Raw genomic sequence first — 20,566 nt, 5'->3', positions numbered from 1 at the left:
TTTTGTTAATTTGGATACTCTCTCTTTGAGCTCTGGTTAGTCTGGCTAAGGGTTTATCTCTCTTGTTCATTTTCTCAAAGAACCAGCTCCTGGTTTTGTTGATTCTTTGTAAAGTCCTTTGTGCTTCTACTTGGTGTATTTGAAACTGATGATGATTATTACCTGCCTTCTACTCTTCTTGGGTGTATTGACTTCTTTTTGTTCTAGAGCTTTTATGTGTTCTGTCAAGCCACTAGTGTAAACTTTTTGTATTTTTTTTCTCTTTTTCAGAGTTGGGGACTGAAATCAGGGTCTTGTGCTTGCTAGGCAAGTGCTCTACCACTGGGCTAAATCCCCAACCCCACTTTTTCTATTTTTTAGAGGCACATTGAGCTATGAGTTTTCCTCTTTTTACTTCTTTCATTGTGTCCCATGTTTGGGTATGTTGTACATTCATTTTCATTAAATTCTAAAAAGTTTATAATTTCTTCACAAAGTTATCATTGAGTATAACATTACTCAGGTTCCATGTGAACGTAGGCTTTCTGTTGTTTTTGTTGTTATTTAAAAAATTCTTAATCCATGGTTATTTGAAAGGATGCATGGCATTACTTCAATCATCTTGTATCAGTTGAGTCCTGTTTTATCACCAATTATATGATCAATTTTGGAGAAGGTACTATGAGGTGCTAAGAAAAAAAGGATATCATTTTCTGTTAGGATGAAAAGTGTTGTAGATATCTTTTGAATCCATTTGCTTCATAACTTTTGTTAGTTTTTCTATCTCTCTGTTTAGTTTCTGTTTCCATGATCTGTCCATTGCTGGGAGTGGTGTGTTGAAGTCTCAAACTATTTTTTGTCCTCACAATGTGGGCAACGTGTGCTTTAAGCTTTACAAAGTTTTCTTTTATGAATATAGATGCCCTTTCGTCTGGAGCAAAGATATTCAGGACTTAGAGTTTATCTTAGTGGATTTTTCCTTTGATGAATATGAAGGGTCCTTCCTTATCTTTTCTGATAACTTTGGTTGAAATTATATTTTATTGAATATTAGAATGGCTACTCCAGCTTGTTTCTTGGGATTACTTGCTAGGAAAATTGTTTGCCTGCCTTTTACTCTGAGGTACTATATGTCTTTGTCACTGAGGTATGTTTTCTGTATGCATCAGAATGTTGTGTCTCTTAATATGCAGATGGTTAGTCTATGTCTTTTTATTGGGAAATTTAGTCCATTTATGTTCAGAGATATTATAAAATAAAGATTGCTGTCTCCTGTTATGTGTGTTGTTAGAAGTGGAATTATGTTTGTGTGACTCTCTTCTTTTGGGTATGTTGCAAGGAGTTTATTCTCTAGATTTCCCGAGGATGAAGTTTCCCACCTTGTGTCAGAGTTTTCCAGCTATTATTCTTTGTAGAGTGTGATTTGTGGATAGATATTGAATAAATTTGGTTTTCTCTTGGAATATTTTGGTTTCTCAATCTATGATAATTGAAAATTTTTCTGGAAAAAGTAGCCAGATCTGGCTTTTGTCTTCTCTTAGGGTCTGCATGATATATGCCCAGGAACTTCTGGCTTTCATAATCACTACTGAGATGTCTGGTGTAATTCTGATAGGTCTGCCTTCATATGTTACTTGACCTTATTGCCTTACTGCTTTTAATGTTTCTTTGTTTTGTGCATTCGCTGTTTTGATTATTATGTGAAGAGAGGAATTTCTTTTCTGGTCCAATCTATTTGGAGTTCTGTTGTCTTCTTGTATGTTTATGGACATCTTTCTTTAGTTTAGGAAAGATTTTTCCTATACTTTTGTTAAAGACACTTGTGGCTCTTATTATTATGTCCTGAATTTCCGGGATGTTTTGGGTTAGTAGATTTAGTATTTTACATTATCTTTGAAGGTTGTGTCAATGTTTTCTAAGGTATATTCTGCCCCTGAGATTCTGTCTTCTATCTTGAATTCTGTTCCTGATGTTTGCACCTATGTGTCCTGATCTCTTTCCTAGGATTTCTACATCCAGGATTGTCTCCTGGGTGTTTTCTTTATTGTTTCTATTTCTATTTATAAATCCTGTATGGTTTTCTTCAGTTCCTTCACCTGTTTGGCTGTTTTCCTATTCCTTAAAGGATTTTTGTGTTTTCTCTTTAAGGGCTTCTACTTGTTTACCTGTGTTGTCCTGTATTTTTATTTTTATGAGAGTCATTTCTGTTCTACTTAAAGTCCTCTATCTTCATCATGAGATGTGATTTTAAATACAAATCTTGCTTTTCTGGTGTGTTGGGTTATCTAATATTTGCTCTGGTGGGAGAACTGTGTTCTGATGTTCTCAAGTAATATTCATTTGTGTTCTTTAGGTTACTAACCCGCCTCATGCCATCTGGTTATCTCTGATGTTAGCTGATCTTGTTATCTCTTAATATAGCTTGACACTCATGTAAGCCTCTATTTTAGCACTCCTGTAGACTGACTTTATCCAGTGAGATCTGGGTATAGAGAATTGTGTCAGTGTCAGATCTGGGCTCAGGCAGAAACCAGAAGTATCTTGTCCAAGACTGTTGTTTGGAGCCTCTGTCCAAATGCCTCCAGGCTGATTCCTCTAGGTCCAGAAAAGGGGGTAAAAGTGGTGGTGTCACCTGTGCTCTCAGGATTGTTCCCACTTTGAAGAGTCAGCTCTCTCCCCAGAGGATCTGTGTACAGAGATGTGTAACAACGTCAGCTCTTAGAGAAAGCAAAATGTGGAGGGTTCCTTTTCCAGACTGATTTTCAATTTCTGTGTTCTGAGGTGTCCAGGCTGGTCCCTCAGAGAAGAAGTGGTGGTCCTACCTCTGCTTTCAGGCTTGTCAGTACTCCTGGAGACTGGCTTTCAGAACCAGGCACAGGCATTAACTGGAGACAACCTGTGCCTAATTGCTCCTAGGTTCCTGTATCCAGAAAGATTCATGCTACTTCCTCTTGGGCCAGGAATGTGAGCAGAAGTGGTCATCTCCCCTGTGCACTTCTGAGAGTCCAATACTCTCTCACATGGAATCTGAGTATACTGAGCTGTGGGACCAGGTCAGCTCTGAATTTTAATTTCTTGAATGTATCGCCACGTATATACAAAGAGTTTATCTACTCCCCTTAAATGTGTATCCCTACCACCAGGAAATATTTAGAAATCACAAAACTAAAATACAACTATTAAGAGTGTAAGTATGGATAATGCACATTGAGTGTTTTATCTGACAGAAAAAAATAATACTAAAATACCATGAATGCTATGAATATCAATACAAAATGTACGGGACTAAGAGATTTGAGAGTTTGAAATATTCATCATTTACTAGTAAATATTAAGTATATATTGTTTCACTTAAAATATCTTCTGACTTCCCTGAAGAGGTTTTACAAAACCCCAATTACTTTCCTTTGTATCTGGGCCCTGAGGGGTTAGGCTCTGGAAAAACTCTACACAAGTTTGACTAAAGAGATTGGTGCTCATGAATACTGAATGGTAACACTTCATTTTCTACTATAGATGAACTCTCAGTTAATTTGAAAAGAAAATTCTGACACAGCAAGTTAGTACATCCTACACCTCCTGATATAATAGCACTGTGAGGGGCTGAACTTTTTGAATCAGGTGTTCAGGGGTTAGATATGAAAAATCAGGACCCCAGGTGTTAAATCCAAGTCTTCAATTATTTTCCCTAGAAACAATGTGAGGTTATAAGCCTTTGAGGATGATCAGGTCCTTTGTTTACAGAAGCATTTTAATGTGAACTTTGCATGTAGGGAAGAATGGCAAGGGGATTTGGGAAAGGCACAAGCTGAGAAACCAGAATACGTTTTAGGAGTCCTCTAAGGAATAACATGAAAGGTAGGATCATTTGTAATGAATGGATATCTGCAGACAATGTGGGGACAGGAAAGGAAAACAACAGAAAACAGGGGTATATTTGGTAGGTGTAGCTACCATTACCTAGAAAACTGTAGTACAACATAGAGAGTTTTAATGCCCTTACATGTATTGTCCTCTATTCTGCCAAAGCTCCAGATACAGTTCTGAGGATATCATTACTAAAGTATATTATAGATCCCTGCTATTTTTATATTTATTACTCTGGTCTTGAACATAAACCGTACAACTAAAATTTATCAATAGACACCTATGAACAAGAGTACTTGGAAAACCTTTAATTAATAAGAGAAGCAGGATATTCTATAGATCGTAGAAGATGGTTGCTATATCAATAGCAAAATGAGATTCAGACAGAACAGTCCTGACTCAGAAGTTCCAGCATAGGCACAACCAAATATTACAAAATAAAACTTAACTTTTTCTGAAAGTTAGCTCCGAAATGACTTTGGAATAACTGATGCCATGTGATAGCTACAAATCCAAGCCTGGGATGAAGAAGAGGTCACTGAGTTTGCAATTCAAACCTTTTATCTTTACCATCATCTTTAGCCCATGGGCACATGGTCTTATTTTCTAGACAAAAGTATCTTATTTTCTAGAAACTCCTTCTATAAACAAAGGACTGACTTTCTTACCTTTGTTGCTATCTCATAACTCTAGGCTTTATGGACTTCACTCTTGTCTTTGGACACAGCACACTTGTAAATATACACTAACAAAGGAAGCCTGAAAAAGAAGGGGATTAAGACATCTCCCTGGTTGTCTGCATCTTGCTAAGTGTAATTTATGCAGTGTAATCTGATAAGGCTCCCTGGAGAAAGCTTATTTAAGAAAAAAGTATCACCTTTTCTTACGGCAAAGAGCCAGGATCTATGAACCTCAGACTTACAGTTAAATTGATTCAAACAAAAGATTACATGTCATCACTAACTTTGACTATGTTGTTGCAAAGAGACTAAGCTTGAAAAAGAAAACATGTTATAATTGTGAGAAATTTCCCATTCAAAGATATAAAAAGTATATAAATGTAAATTGCTGAAGAAAGTTTGATATAACAGAGGAAAAACTTCAGGTCTAACTTTAATACACAGAGATAGAAATTTTCTGAATCAGCCTGTAGATAGTTACCTGAATAGTGGACTATTATGAGGAAAGTTGATAAGAGGGATCTACTGATTACTTGACTGAATATGAAAGAAATTAAATTTGAAAGAACAAGTATAATAAAAGCACATGAAGAGAAGCAAGAGAAAAAATGTATTGAATGTGATGAAATAAAGTCAATGAATGTTAATACAGTCTAAAAAGGCAAACAACAATATTGTTTAAAAAGTAGCACTCTAGAATGAGAGAACAACCATGTAAATACAGTAAATTTCCTTATTTACTGATGTCATGCGAAAATTTGTAGAACATAGCTAGACCTATGCACTATATTTAAGATAGAATGGTCATATGTGAACTAACTACATTTTCCTATGTTCTAATTCACTGTATTTTAACTTTAAATAGAATAAAATCACTAGACAAGGGCTACCCTACGTTTGGGGAGTAATCAATAAGATTGGGCTGTTTTCTGGGATTCAGTTTGCAAGAATTTTATGGAGTATTTTTGCATGAATACTCGTAAGGGGAATTTGTCTGAAGATCTCTTTCATTTATGAGTCTTTCTCTGGTTTAAGTATAAGCATAATTGTGGCTTGAATGAAGGAATTGGGTGGTGATTCTTTTGTTTCTATTTTGTGTAATAGTTTGGGCGGTATTGGTATGAGGGTTTCCAGAAAGTCTATTAGAATTCTGCCCTAAACCCATCTGGTCCTGTGCTTCTTTTGGTTGGAAGATTTAAATAAGTGCTTATATTTCTTTTTTTTCCCCAGGTTTCACATCTCACAGAGCACTTTCTAACATGAGTACTGAAAGAACTTATGGACCACAGCCAACATCCCAACAGGATACAGCGTGCAACTGTGCAACAGAAAAACAACTGGGAATGAGTCAAACAGGCATTCCCTTTTTCTTAGAAGATCATTCGTAGATTTTTAGTATTTGTTAGATTCAATGTCAGACCAGAACAAAATTTTTATAAAGGCTTACATAATTTATAAATATGTTAAATATATTTTATAAGTAGGAGTATATACATGTATATAATGTTAATATATAAAAAACATTAGACATATAAATGCACATATACAGGTCACAAATCATCTCAAATGTGTGATCCTCCTAAATTCTTTGATTATATGTGTGTATCACTATATTCACATTACATTAACTGTGAAAAAGACAGGGGAATATCAGGCCGGGTATGGGACCACAACATATTAGATCCCTAATAGCTGATCTTAAGGAGCATTCTTCTAAGGTTTATTGATGTGAGTTAATGAAACTATGTGCATTGTATATATTCTATATATACAAAATTTCTCATTATAAATGTGTCCTATCTCATTGACCTTCGATTCTTGCTCATATAATTTAAATTCAAGATTAGCATCATTAAATAAATTTAGTATATTTTAAGGTACTTTTATCTTTATTCTTTTTTTTTTATCATCACACGGGTTAATGAGTTTATTAAAGCTGATGGCAGAAAACAAGAACTGGCCTTGTATCTTACCGAGATTAGACAGCCTTCTTTTAGTCATGATAGGTTTCTTTTTTTTTTTTTTTATTAACTTGGGTATTTCTTATATACATTTCGAGTGTTATTCCCTTTCCCGGTTTCCGGGCAAACATCCCCCTCCCCCCTCCCCTTCCTTATGGGTGTTCCCCTCCCAACCCTCCCCCCATTGCCGCCCTCCCCCCATAGACTAGTTCACTGGGGGTTCAGTCTTAGCAGGACCCAGGGCTTCCCCTTCCACTGGTGCTCTTACTAGGATATTCATTGCTACCTATGGGGTCAGAGTCCAGGGTCAGTCCATGTATAGTCTTTAGGTAGTGGCTTAGTCCCTGGAAGCTCTTTAGAAATTATCAGACAGCTTAGATGGTTTATCTAAACCTGATTTAACTTTGGGACCTGGAATCTGTCTAGAAAATTAGCCATTTCATTCATATTTTCCAGTTTGGTGAATATAGGTTTTTGTAGTATGATCTGACGGTTTTCTGAATTCCCTCAGATTGTGTTGATATGTCTCCCTCTTCATTTCTGATTTTGTTAATTTGGATACACTCTCTGTGCCCTCTGGTTAGGCTGACTAAGGGTTTATCTATCTTGTTGATTTTCTCAAAGAGCTAGCTACTGATTATGTTGATTCTTTGTATAGTACTTTTTGTTTCTACTTGGTTGATGTCTGCCATGAATTTGATTAATTCTTGCTTTCTACTCCTCTGGGGTGTATCTGTTTCTATTTGTACTAGAGTTTTTAGATGTGCTGTCAAGCTGCTAATGTTTGCTCTCTCATGTTCCTATTTCAAGGCACTCAGATCTATGAGTTTTTCTCCTAGCACTGTTTTCATAATGTTCCATAAGTTTGGGTATGCTGTTTCTTCCTGTTCATTAATTTCCAAAACATCTTTAATTTCTTTCATTATTTCTTCCCTGACAAAATTATCATTGAGTGGAGCTTTGTTCAACTTCCATGTATATGTGGGCTTTCTGTCATTTTTGTTGTTTATGAAAACCAGCCTTAGTCCATGGTGATCTTACAGTGTGCATGTGATTATGTATGTCTTCCTGTATATTTTGAGTCCTTTTTTGTATATGGGCTATTCTGGAGAAGGTACTATGACGGACTGAGAAAATAGTATATTATTTTATTTTAGAATGAAATGTTCTATAGATATCTTTTAAATTCATTTGGTTCATCACTTCTTAATTTCTATATGTTTCTGTTTAGCCTCTGTTTCCATTATCTCACCATTGATGAGAGTAGGATGTTGAAGTCTCCCTCTATTATGGTGTGAGGTATAATGGTTGGTAAGAGGTTTATTAAGGTTTCCTTTATGAATGTAGGTGGCCTTGCATATGGAACATATTCAAGACTGAGAGTTCAACTTGGTGAATTTTTTTGATTAATATGAAATGTCATTCATTTCTTTTGGTTGGACCTCGATTTTATTTGATATTGGAAAGGCTACTCCAGCTTGTTTCTTTGGACCATTTGTGTGGAAAGTTGTTTCCAGTCTTTTACTCTCAGGTAGTTTCCTGTATTCAGCAAAATGCTGGGTCTTCTTTACATATCCTGTCTGTTAGTCTATATCGTTTTACTGGGGAATTGGTCCATTGATCTTAGGAAATATTAAGAAATAGTCATTGTTCCTTCCTGTTATTTTCCTTGTTAGAGGTGGAAATATGTTTGTGTGACTCTCTTCTTATGGTTTTGTTGCAAGAAGATTAGTTTATTGCTTCTTCTAGGGTGTAGTTTTCCTCCCTGTGTTGGAGTTTTCCATCTATTACCTTTAGTAGGGCTGGATTTGTAGAAAGTTATGGTGCATATTTGGTTTTCTCTTGGAATATCTTGTTTTCTCTATCTATGTTAATTGAGAGCTTTGCCTGGGCTGGCATTTGTTTTTTCTTAGCCTCTGGATCACATCTGCCTAGGATGTCATGGCTTTCATAGTCTCTGGTGAGAAGTCTGGTGTAATTCTTATAGGTCTGCCTTTGAAGGCTACTTTACAAATTTCCCTTACTGCTTTAAATATTTTTCTTTGTTTTGTGCAGTTAGGGTTTTGACTATTTTGTGATGTGAGGATTTTCTTTTCTGGTCCTATCTATTTGGAATTCTTTATGACTTTTGGGCACCAATGGGAGGAGAATCCCTTGGTCCTGCCAAAGTTGTAAGTCCCAATGCAGAGGAATGTCAGGATTGAGAGGACGGAAGGGTTTGGGGTTTTTGAAAGTGGGAATAGCCTCATAGAAGAAGGTGGATGAAAAATGAGATGGGTAGCAGGTAGGATATGGATTAGGTAACCAGGAAAGGGAATAACGTTTGAAATATTAATTAAAATAAAACTATATTTAAAAAAAATTTTAAAAACAGTATCTATAGAAAATCATCAAGAAAGGAAGGAAGGAAGGAAGGAAGGAAGGAAGGAAGAAAGGCACAGACTTATTTCAAAAAGAAAAAAGAAATACCAAAAAGTGTTTTCCAGTGACTCTATGACCAAGCAGATGTAAAGTGTTTGTCTTCCACTCTTAAATGTGTATTTTGATAACTTTATGAAAAATAGACAAGAGTCAGAAAACAGTATCTACCTATGTTGGGAGTCTACAAAACCTCAATTTTATCAATAATAATTATGGGTCCTAGTCACTGAGCTGCTGCAGAGGACTCAGATGCCTGCCCCTCAAATACCCTGCTTCCCAACTCTATGCCCCACCCGCCAACCTCTACCCCAGTCTGCCTTCTCCCACAACTGCTTTCAGCGGGCCATTTCCACAAAGGAAAAGAAATCATATTGTATGTCTGCTATCCATAACCTCCACTCTTTCGACCCGTTTGATGATGCAAGTAAGGGTGATGACCTGCTACCTGCTGGCACTGAGGATGATTTCCACATTAGAATTCAACAGAGAAACAAAAAGACCCTTATACCTGTCCAAGGGGTCACTGATGATTACAACGAAAAGAAACTAGTTAAACAATTTCTCCAAAGTGTCAGGGTATAAAATTGACTCAAAGAAATCACTAGCCTTCCTCTACTCTACTCAAAGGATAAAAAGGCTGAGAAAGAAATTAGGGAAATGACACCGTTCACAATAGTCCCAAATAATATAAAATATCTTGATGTGACTTTAACCAAGCAAGTGAAAGATCAGTGTGATTTATATGTATTCTTTATATAGATAGAAAGAGTAATGCAAATTCATCTGGAATAAAAAAAAAAGCAGGAGAGTGAACATTATCCTCAGTAATAAAAGAACTTCTGAGGGACTCAACATCCCTGACTTTAGGCAGTATTACAGAGCAATAGTCATAAAACCTGCATGGTATTGGTACAGCAACATACAGATAGATAAGTATAAGATAATTGAAGACCCAGAAATCAACCCACACACCTATGGTCACTTGATCTTTGAAAAAGAAGCTAAAACCATCCAATGGAAGAAAGATAGCATTTTCAACAAATGGTGCTGGTTAACTGAGGGACAGCATGTAGGAGATTGCAAATTGATTCATTCATATCACCAGGTGCAAAACTTCAGTCCAAGTGGATCAAGGAACTACATATCAAACCAGATAGTCTCAAACTATTAGAAGAAAAAGTGGGGAACATTCTTGAACACATGGGCACTGGGGAATATTTCCTGAACAAAACACCAATGGCTTATCTTCTAAGATCAATAATTGACAAATGTGACCTCAGAAAACTGCAAAGCTTCAGTAAGGCAAAAGACACTGTTGTTAGGACAAAATGGCAGCCAATAGATTGGGAAAGGATCTTTACCAATCCTACATCTGATAGATGGCTCACATCCAAAATATACAAAGAACTCAAGAAATTAGACTCAAGAGAGCCAAAAAAACTATTAAAATGGTACACACCTAAAGAAAACATTCTCAGCTGAGGATTATCAAATGGCCAAAAATCTCCTAAAGAAGCATTCAACATCCTTAGTCATCAGGGAACTGCAAATCATAACAACCCTGAGATTCCACCTCACACCTGTCAGTGTCTAAGATCAAAAACTCAGATGACAGCAGATGCTGGCCAAGATGTGGAGAAAGAGGAGCACTCCTTCATTGTTGGTAGGATTGCAAACTGATATAAACACTCTGGAAATCATTCTGGAGGTTGGACATTTCACTTATTGAGGACCCAGCTATACTTCCCTTGGGCATATTCTTAAAACATGCTCTAATATACAACAAAGTCTCATGCTCCACTATGTTCATAGCAGCCTTATTTATAACAGGCAGAAGCTGGAAAGAAGCCAGAAGCCCTTCAATAGAGAATTAATTAAAAAATATGGTACATCTACACAATGGAGTACTACTTAAGCTCCAATGACTTTATGAAATTCATAGGCAAATGGAATGAACTAGAAAGTATCATTCTGAGTGAGGTACCTTCATCACAGAAAATCACACTTGGTATGCAAGCATTGTTAAATGGATATTAGCCAAAAATCTCGAATTATCCAAGATGCAACAGGATAGCTCAAGAAGAAGGATGACCAAAATATGGATGTTCCTCCTCCTTCTTAAAACGGGGAACAAATTATCCATAGGAGGGTATGTGGAAGTAAAGTGTAGAGCAGTGACTGAAGGAATGGCCATTCAGAGCCTGCCCAACATGTGTCCCATATATTTACAGCTACCAAAACTAGGTAAGATTGATGAAGCTAAAAAATTCATGCTGAAAGGGGCCAGATATAGATCTCTCCTGAGACACATATCAAGAGCATGTTCAATACAGGGGTCAATGCAAGCAGCAAACCACTGTAATGAGAGCAGGATGCCCTTGGGGGAATTTAGAGGAAGGATTGAAAGAGTTGAAGAAGCCTACACCCCAATAAGAACAATAATGCCAATGCACCAGAGCTTCCAGTGTCTAAACCACTACCAAAAAACTATATATGGACTGAACCAGGGCTCCAACTGCATATGTAGTAGAGAATAACCTTGTTTGGGCGCCAGGGGAAGGGGAAGTCCTTGGTTCTGGCAATGTGGGAACCTCAGTGCAGGGGAATATGAGGGTGTGGGCAATAAGGACGATGTATAGAGGGAATGCCCTTATAGGGGAGGGGAGGGGAGGAGATGGGGGCTTATTGATAGAAAACTCAGAGAGGGAATAACATTTGAAATGTAAGTAAAGAGATATATCTAATAAAATTAAAAAAAACTACTGAGGGCATTTTAGAAGAAATTTGCTTGCAATGGTACTGTAATTAAACATGCAGAATATAGAGAAATAATTAAGCTACGAGATGACCAGTCCAATAATATATGCCAGTTCCTGATAGAAATTGGACTGGCTAAGGACGATCAGCTGAAGAATCATGGATTTGAACTGCTTGTGGCTCTCTGAAGCTTAAGTGAGGGTTTCCTTGCAATGAGTATAATTTCCCTTTTGTCCCTTGTAACAAGTTTAGAAACCTCACAGCTTGTATAATGTAATAATTTATGGTCCACTTTTAACTTGGATTAGTGTAACTCCTTCATGCAATAAACTGAAAAAAGCCATGTCTTGAATCAGTAATCCCTGACAGTTCCTACCCTGAAACAAAGCAATAACTGGGTTTCAAACAAGACAAGAACCCCCAGAGGCTATGTCTGACCAAAAGTTCCTTGGGACTCCCTTGACAGAGGGACCCCTGCCCTCGAAGAGTATCACCATTTGAACAGCCCAGGTGAACAAGAGTATGGGTACCTGCCCCATCTATGTCATTAGATGGAGTCTCTGGCCATAAAAAGAACCCCTGGTGTCTGACCAGGTAGACAGAATTCAGAAAGGGCCACATTTCCAGAGAAGTCATGGACATTAGCTCACCACTAGGCCACTCTTTTTAGGCAGATGTATACCAGTGAGGGGATGCTGATACATGAAGGATGAGACCAGCCTGGAATCAGTTAAACGTACAATGAGGGAACAAAACTCAAGCTGGTGCCATTGGACTTGTGGCTAACTGTCAGCTCAAAATGAGCTGCAGCCCAGTTCCATGTAAAGGAACAATCTGATCTTTTGGTTTTCTTTTCCCTTCCACTTTCAATGTTATGTAATCTATATAAATTCTTATTTAAATACAGCTTGTTTCCAGAAATATTAATATTAATATTAATGAGGACTGTTTCAAAAGATAAAGCAGATGAGCTCTGCAGTCCTGATGGTCACATTAAACATTACTATTCAGATATTATCAACATTTTTAATACCAATGCAAAAATATACTGTAATAATGGTTGTGTATTTTGGAGGACTAAGTGTGCAGAGATGAATATTTAAGTACAGGCTTTTTCAAGTGATTTCTCTGATGGATTGCCTGGTAAAATTTCACTCAATACCCATTCATTTATTCTCTATTTCCAAATCTGGGTGTTAGGCCTGGAATAATCTCTGGGTGGTTGGTTGACTGAATAGATTAACTAGTTCTCTTCATTCCAAAAAGGGAACATCTTGTCTTCTTTTCCACAGCATAGGGTCATTCTGTATATTTGACAAAGATCCATCTCAGAAAAGGTCAGTGGTAACTCGCTTCAGGCCAGATATGAAAGCCCTGCGAAGGACTTCTGATTCTGATCCTGGAGATAGGGGACAACTTGAAACCAATTAGCAAAGTCAGATGGTGAAGAAGGGAATGATCAGATGTGACAAGGATGTCTAACACAGCCTCACAAGCCGAGGCCACCATACAAGAGTTTTCTTAATTATTAATTAATTGCAGATAGGCTCAATGACCATACTATTTTATCCTTTCTTGGGGTAATTGTCAGATTCTTGTGAGAGATACAGATGGAGTTTGATTGTGTGTCTATCAAGTAAGCCCCACCTAGTTTCAATGAATAAACTGTAACCTGTTAATGATAAGACAATCAAAGTAAAAGGCTAAGCATATATGAATAATAAGAAAAATCCATGAATGTTGACTTGTATATAGGTTAGAATGGTGACAGGAATTTGAAGTTGAAGAGAAGTTAAAAAACAATAATACACAAAAGTCAGTTTATGTAGTATTTAGATTGCTAGGCCTGACCATCTGTTCTTCAAATATATTTGTAGAAATAGGAGATAATGGAAACTGTTTCTCTTGGTTTCATATTACTATCAGAAAGCCTACTTTGATGTATATGTCTGGATGTTGATAGATAGGGTAGATATGCTAACAGGGGTTCCGATTGTTCTCAATATGAACTCAGTCTGCTCTCTTCCTTTGTCATGGAATATAGTGATTTGCTACTATAGGAACATTTTGAAATCTCAGAGTATACTCAGACAACTTTACTACCTTGGGGTGTCAAATGTTACCTGATGTTGGGCTTCATTAAATAAAGCAGACACAGAAAACTAATAGGTTGTTGATAGGAAACCCACCGGATAAAAAGATACATAGTGATGGATTAAAATAACTATAGAATTCCTTATTTGGTGCATGTTGGACACACTCCTCTCTTGAAATCAGGAACCTTTGGTGACCCACTGGAAACCTTACACAAGCAAAATCACTCCAGCAGAATTATGAACCTAGGTTGCGTATCGCTCTAAGTATAGCAGCAGACACACAGCCTATGAGGATCTATAAGAACTCTCTTCTTCAACAGAGGATATGACTTTTAGATTTTTTGGTACAAATATTCCCTCATGGAAAGTGAAGAACATTTTCTTGGTAATCTATGAAATGAAAAACTCTTCAAAGTTAGGATGAATAAGACTAAAAATGTTCATTAAATAGTTCCTACCTGTGATGCAAGGACAAGTCAGAAACAGAAAACAAATTCTTCATGTCATATTAGTGCAGATGTGAAGGATTAGTCCCTTTATCCTATATGGATTTGTCTATTTACCTATCAATTGTAGACGAAGCTCTGAAAAGGAGATCCAACATATGTTTACTCATTAGCACATGGTACATTTCTGGAAACACCAGAACTTAATGAAAAGCATTAAATTTTTTCAACAAAATAATCAAGAGCCAGAGGTATTGCTGACATTCACTATTAAGAGTAAAATATTACCAACATCATTGATGCCCATATCCAGTGCAAAATATTAAAACAATTGAATGCTTTTGGAATGCTAAGAGTGTATTAATATATTTTAATACAAAAAAGCTTTCAAGAACTACATATGATCACCTCTCAGTTTCAATGTTACTGTAGATATCTTCACCTGTTCTGTTTCTCAAGGTCCTGGGGATTAAACCAACAAATAATTCTGGAAAGTGTTGAGAGAATTGTTGTACTGTGTTCATGGGTCCTGAAAATGGAATACTGTATCTTTTTCAGAATAAAGTCTCACCTCTTAAATTTGCCAAATAAACTTCTCAGGAAATGCTGCATGGAATTCTCTCCATCAAATGATATAATAAAATGTGAAGGACTCCAGATAATGAACCATGTGCAAACCTCAATTCTGGACAAGGAGGACCCTAGGCATTAATGCTCACTCTTCATATGATTTTCGAGGAAAAGAGTGAAGTTAGATGTATGGGTAAAAGATATGTTTGCCATGTTAAAAATAAAAAAGTCAAGGTGACCAGAACTTGGCAAGGAAAAAATGACCCGTTTATGCAAGGCAGGTTCTGAGAAGAGGAAATGGAAAAATTGTCAGAATTCAGAAGGAGGTGGACATAAGATGATAGATTACTTGATTTGATTATTTCTTTACATATGGAAGCATATGTAAAGAAGTGAGAATAGGACATGTAAGAGTAGTGCATTTAGAAAATGTAGCTATGTTGTCCAGCAAGATATAGGGCAGAATTGTTACCAGTAGCACCCGGATTCACATAAAAATTAGAACTGTGCACAAATGCCAGGAAGAGAAGTTGGAGAGCATTCTGTAGATCATGGCAAGTTTATTGTTGTTGTTGTTGTTGTTGTTCTTTGTTCATTTGTTTGTTGTACTTCTTTTCCTTGTTCTTGTTTCGTTGTTTGGTTTCCTGGTGTGGTTTGGTTTGTTCTATTTTACTTTGTTTTATCTTGCCAACAAAAATATATTAAAATAATACACACATAATTTAGGCAAGTTATAAGAGGAGTCTGTTGGGGTTTGCCAGCCATCTGGTCAAACACACATTACATTCGTAAATTCAGTTTATGACACTTAGCTCCTGAATGTGAGAATTTTGTCATAATTCATCCCATGTGTGAGATGAAAATCAAGAGACAGATCCAGAAAGATCTTTCTGAGCTTATATTTAAAACCTTCTTCCTTTAGCACAAATTTTTAGTCCCCTTACACTGATGCTTGAGTGTCAAACTTCATGGAAACTTCTGAACACATGATATTTTCTTTCTCTTTTATTAAAAATATGTTGTTTACTAGTGTATCTCCATGGGATATGTGGAGTTCATATTTTGCTAACTATCTGGCTCAGCTATACTGATTAAACAAATGCCCCAACACACATCACACACACACACACACACACACACATACACACACACACACACACACACACACACACACACTAACATGATAATCTCAAAGGTAGCAGGGGGCTTAGATTTAAGGCATAACAAAATTCTATGACTCGAGATATTCAATATAAGCTGGTAAGTTGCTCTGAACAATCTTGCTTCTGTAAAAATAGGAAGCATTGTGAGAAAAAAATCATAGAGCAGAATATGTTAATTTAACCTCTGATTTGCAATTAAATTAAATAAAATCAATGATGAGATGGCAGCACAAGCTTTACATTTGATTTGGTTGAGAACCCACAAATAAATGATAGCCTTTATTTGATCTGTGGCTAAATTCCATGAGGAAAATCAGAGTGTTCAGATAGAGAATCTCAGATGTAAGAAAGGATACAGTTCACATAGAACCTTAATACAGAGTAATTTAAAGATTATGGTTTAACCTACTAATAGTACCTTGAATCATGTACTAGAAAGAGAAACAATCATAAATAGAATTCAATTAATTTTTTGAAAAATGGAAGAACATGAGTAATAAACATACATGAATAATAAACATACATGAAGATAATTGTGAGAGAAAAAATTGATTTGAGAAAATTTTCCATATCCAAGACCTGATTATATGAATAAATGGAAAGATTTCTGCTTGTGAGTGTGTGTCTTGAAATCTCCAGAGTAAATTTAGGGTTACTTGTAAAATAAATTTGCTTACAGAGTCTAGAGGCAAACTTATCTGCAATGTACATCAAAATATAAGATGGAATTAACAACACAGGAAAGATTTTCAGACTTTACAACTCTGGAACAATAATATGCATATGTTTTCCATGAACACTCCATATTGTTTCATTTATACTCTTATATGAAATGGTCAGTCAGATACAGTATGACATTTATGTAATTTTCATCTATTGACAACTAAGACCTGTACCTGAAGGTAATAATAAGCATTTCCTTCTCTAATTTCTCTGTGATTTTGTCTTAACAATGAGGGAAGAAACTAAGGTAGAAAATAAATAGTGAGATAGAAGTTGTAGTTACATTGGAATGATAAATATGAGTACTTGATTCTCAGTCTTTAAAATGTTGTCTATTGACGATATCTGAAGGAGTTTTGAGCTGAAGAATAGAAAAGCCCTCAGATGTTGTAAGGTGAACTATATAGTTCATCCTGGAAGCACTTTGTAAAATCTGACTTGTCAGACAATTATAAACAGTTTAAGACTGGCTCACAGAATATCAAAGCACAAACAGGCTAATATTGAGAAATATTTTAGAGGCCACAATGGCAGGAATATTCTGACAAAAAATATTGCTCCATTTTTCTAGGTCCTAGGAACTTTAAAGAAATTGATATTACACGTAATGAATTAATGTGTTAGGCAGAGAAAATGTTCCTATAAAACAGCATTAATTCTGTAGCATGGTATTTGTCTGTCACCATTATCCTTGAATTCTACACTGAGAAGCAACTAGAAGAGGTTGAACCATAAAATATGAGATGATTTGTGCTTTTGTTTGAAATTTTCAAGAGTGTGGTAATGTATAATCAAAGCGTGTTCTCAAAGATAAGTGACAAGTACTCCAACAAAACGCCATAATCTGCAGCTGGATCCATGCTAGCTTTTCAGAGGACTCACTAAACAAGGACTTTAATGGGGAAAGTGTGCATGTCTTAGAAATGATAGAGATGAAAGAGGTGAAACTGGGAATTCAGCTGCATAGGTTTCTTTCTCAAACAAATACCTACAAAAATATTTCCAATGATTCAGAGCCAAAGAACAGAGATAATACTGCCGCTTTGACCCAAAGAGTCAGAGAGGAGAAAGCACAAGTGTTGCTAGCTATAAAGACATGAAAGATATACAACTCAAATATTTTGGTGTTATTTCAGAGAGGAATTAAATAGATAAACTAGAGAGCCTAGAAGACTGTTATTAATATGTGAAGAAAAGGCCAAAAATTCCTAACTATGGTTAAAAAAAGCAAAATCAGAAACATAAAAAGAGGTTTTCTCCCATGATCATCATTTCATCATGTAGATTAGACAGAATTTGTATCTGCCATTTAGATGATTATTGGTTCCTCTCTATGTAGGTTAGACCAAGCACCAAAAAAATAAGATTCACTAATATGTGACTTCTTCCATCAGCAAAATATTTGGCAAAAATTCACATTGTATTGACAAGCATTGGGAAATATCTAAGGATAAGCAATATTGAGAGCTTTATCTGGCATTTAATATTAGTGATAAACTTTTACCAATGTCATTACAAACTTACAGTATTTAAGTAGCTGAGAGTTTGAAATGTTCATTGCATGCCGGTAAATATTTAAGTACATATTGTTTCAGGTAAAATCTATATTTTTTTACTGATAGAACGTTATTTGAAGCACAAATACTTATTCTCCATCTGCAATTTCTTAGGATTATAGTCTAGACAAACACTGAGAAGTTTTGACTGAATGGATTGAACATTGCTCATGATGCATGAAAGTGGAACATGGTGTCTTTTTCTACCATAGATGATCTCAGTTGATTTGAAAAGGAAATTTCTGTGACAATGGAGACTGGAACTCCCCCAGCACAAAATAACTGCACTGTGAGACAGGTTATCTTAAAGCCAGAGTCAGATGTCAAATCTAAAAATTCAGGAACCTACACAATAAAGATAACTCTGGGCATATGTTTTCAGGAGGAACACACAGCAAAGTTATAAGTATTTGTGGAAAAAATAAAGTTGTCATGTTTTAGGAAGCCCAGTTACTTGACAATGGCATATTGAGAATAGACTTAATATTTACAGGAAAGCCTAAACTGAGGAATCAGAAAAAAAATCCAGGAATATTCCAAGGAACAACTTTAAAGGAAGGGTTCTTTGGATACTGATGGATATGTAGAAAAAATAAAGACACAATGTAGGAGAACAAGAAAGAAAAGTATATTTGCAGGATGGAGCCAGGCTTGCCCAGCAGGATCTGGTACAGAATGACCATTCTTGCTTTTCTTGGACCTTCAGTCTGTTGTTCTACTGAAGCTCCAGCTGTGTGTGCAAATTATGACAAAAATACTGCGAATATCACTGTTATTGTTGGATGCCTTGCTCTGGCTTTGAAATTTTGCAGCCAGAACTGAATAATATAGACCCATGAATACCAGTACTGAGAAAAGCCAGGATACAGGAGAAAATCAGGCTATTCTCTAGACCACAGTGACTGGTGTATCAAAAATATAAGACTAAGAAAACACACTGAAGAAAACTAGCCAATAATTAGCATGATTTACCCAGAAGTACCAATCATCTTGACAAACAATTGTCATTTTCTATAGAAAAAGGCTAAACATGAAAAAGTGCCCATATTATATCTAGAGAAAAGACTCAATAAAAATATGCAAATTGGTACACATGGTAAATGTAAGATGGTGAAGGAAAAGAAATTCAGATGTTACTGAACATAACCTCTTAAGTATAATCTGTAACACATGAGAAAGTAAATTGTCAAGGGCAATCTAGGAGAGGAAAAGGCTAGCAGGTGATTTTCCTGACATACTTTCACAAAGGAATGCTGGCTATGAAGAATGCAATTTTCCTGGAATGGATCAAGAAATTACATTTTCTAATTTGATTCCTCCTGTTTATATGCCATTCCTGTTATTATTAAATTAATGTAGAATCTGTCCTCAGCAATCTGCTATATTCTGCTTGCTGGATTTCAGTTCTCTCACCAACAAACTTGATCAGATATGAAGATCCTGAAACATATAGAAAAGCTTCCCTTTCCTCATTCATAATAACTACTCACTGAAATCATTAGGAAATGCCAAGTTTCCCTGAGAAGCCTGATATCTCGGCAGAACCTTCATTCTCCAGCCACATCTCATTCCTCATTCATTAAACATGTGATATGTGATTCTGACTCATACAGATTATCTTCCCTTCTACCACCCATCTCACCTGCTCTCTGAATAATTTTGTACTCTCCAAGTTGCCTTCAGCAGTCTGCTGACACCTGTAAACATCCATGTTCCTCTTATCACCACTCAACCTTTATCAGATCTGGGAGGCTTAACTTTTGATGGTAGCTTTTCTTTCATCACAAGGCTATCTTTTCCTTTCAGGCTTCTGGTACACCCTAAGTGGCTCTGAGTAGTCTACTCTCCAAGTAGGACTTTCTTTCTTTCTGCAACCATTGCTATGAACAATTTCATCAGACAGGCAGAATCTAAACCATAGAAACATGGTATTTAGGAATGACACAGTGTTAGGATATCCATCTGAGGAAGGTCACACTTGGACTACTGGGCTAACTCCCCTCCCAATACCTACTACAATAGGAACATTCAGCGACAACAGTGATATATATGGCAAAAAGCCCTGAAAACAAGACAATCTGTAACAACTATGGCAATATAATTACTTCAGTGCAAAGCTATTCTACTGCAGCCTCCCTGAATAACCTAATACAACTGAAGCAAAAGAAAATGACATTAAATGCAATCCAACAAAGATGATATATGCCTCTTAAAAGCAGATGTATTAATCCCTTAAAGAAATTGAGGAGCTTGTAAAAGTCTTTGAAAAGCAACACACGAAGCCCTTAAATATATATAGGAGAAACAATAAAAAGGAAATAAGTGCATGAAACTGTAAGCGATGTGA

The 20,566-nt window shown here is 36.2% G+C and overlaps 1 pseudogene; it reads left to right on the top strand.

Moving 5' to 3' along the window:
* Positions 1–9,283: 9,283 nt before the first annotated feature.
* On the top strand, positions 9,284–11,818 carry LOC134486325 (eukaryotic translation initiation factor 1-like; annotated as a pseudogene).
* The last annotated feature ends 8,748 nt before the right edge of the window (positions 11,819–20,566 follow it).

The sequence above is a fragment of the Rattus norvegicus genome, chromosome 3 (assembly GCF_021556685.1).
Source record: "Rattus norvegicus strain SHRSP/BbbUtx chromosome 3, alternate assembly SHRSP_T2T, whole genome shotgun sequence".
Lineage (NCBI taxonomy): Eukaryota > Metazoa > Chordata > Mammalia > Rodentia > Muridae > Rattus > Rattus norvegicus.
The sequence above is the reverse complement of the archived record's forward strand: the minus strand, read 5'-3'. Positions and strand labels throughout refer to the sequence as shown.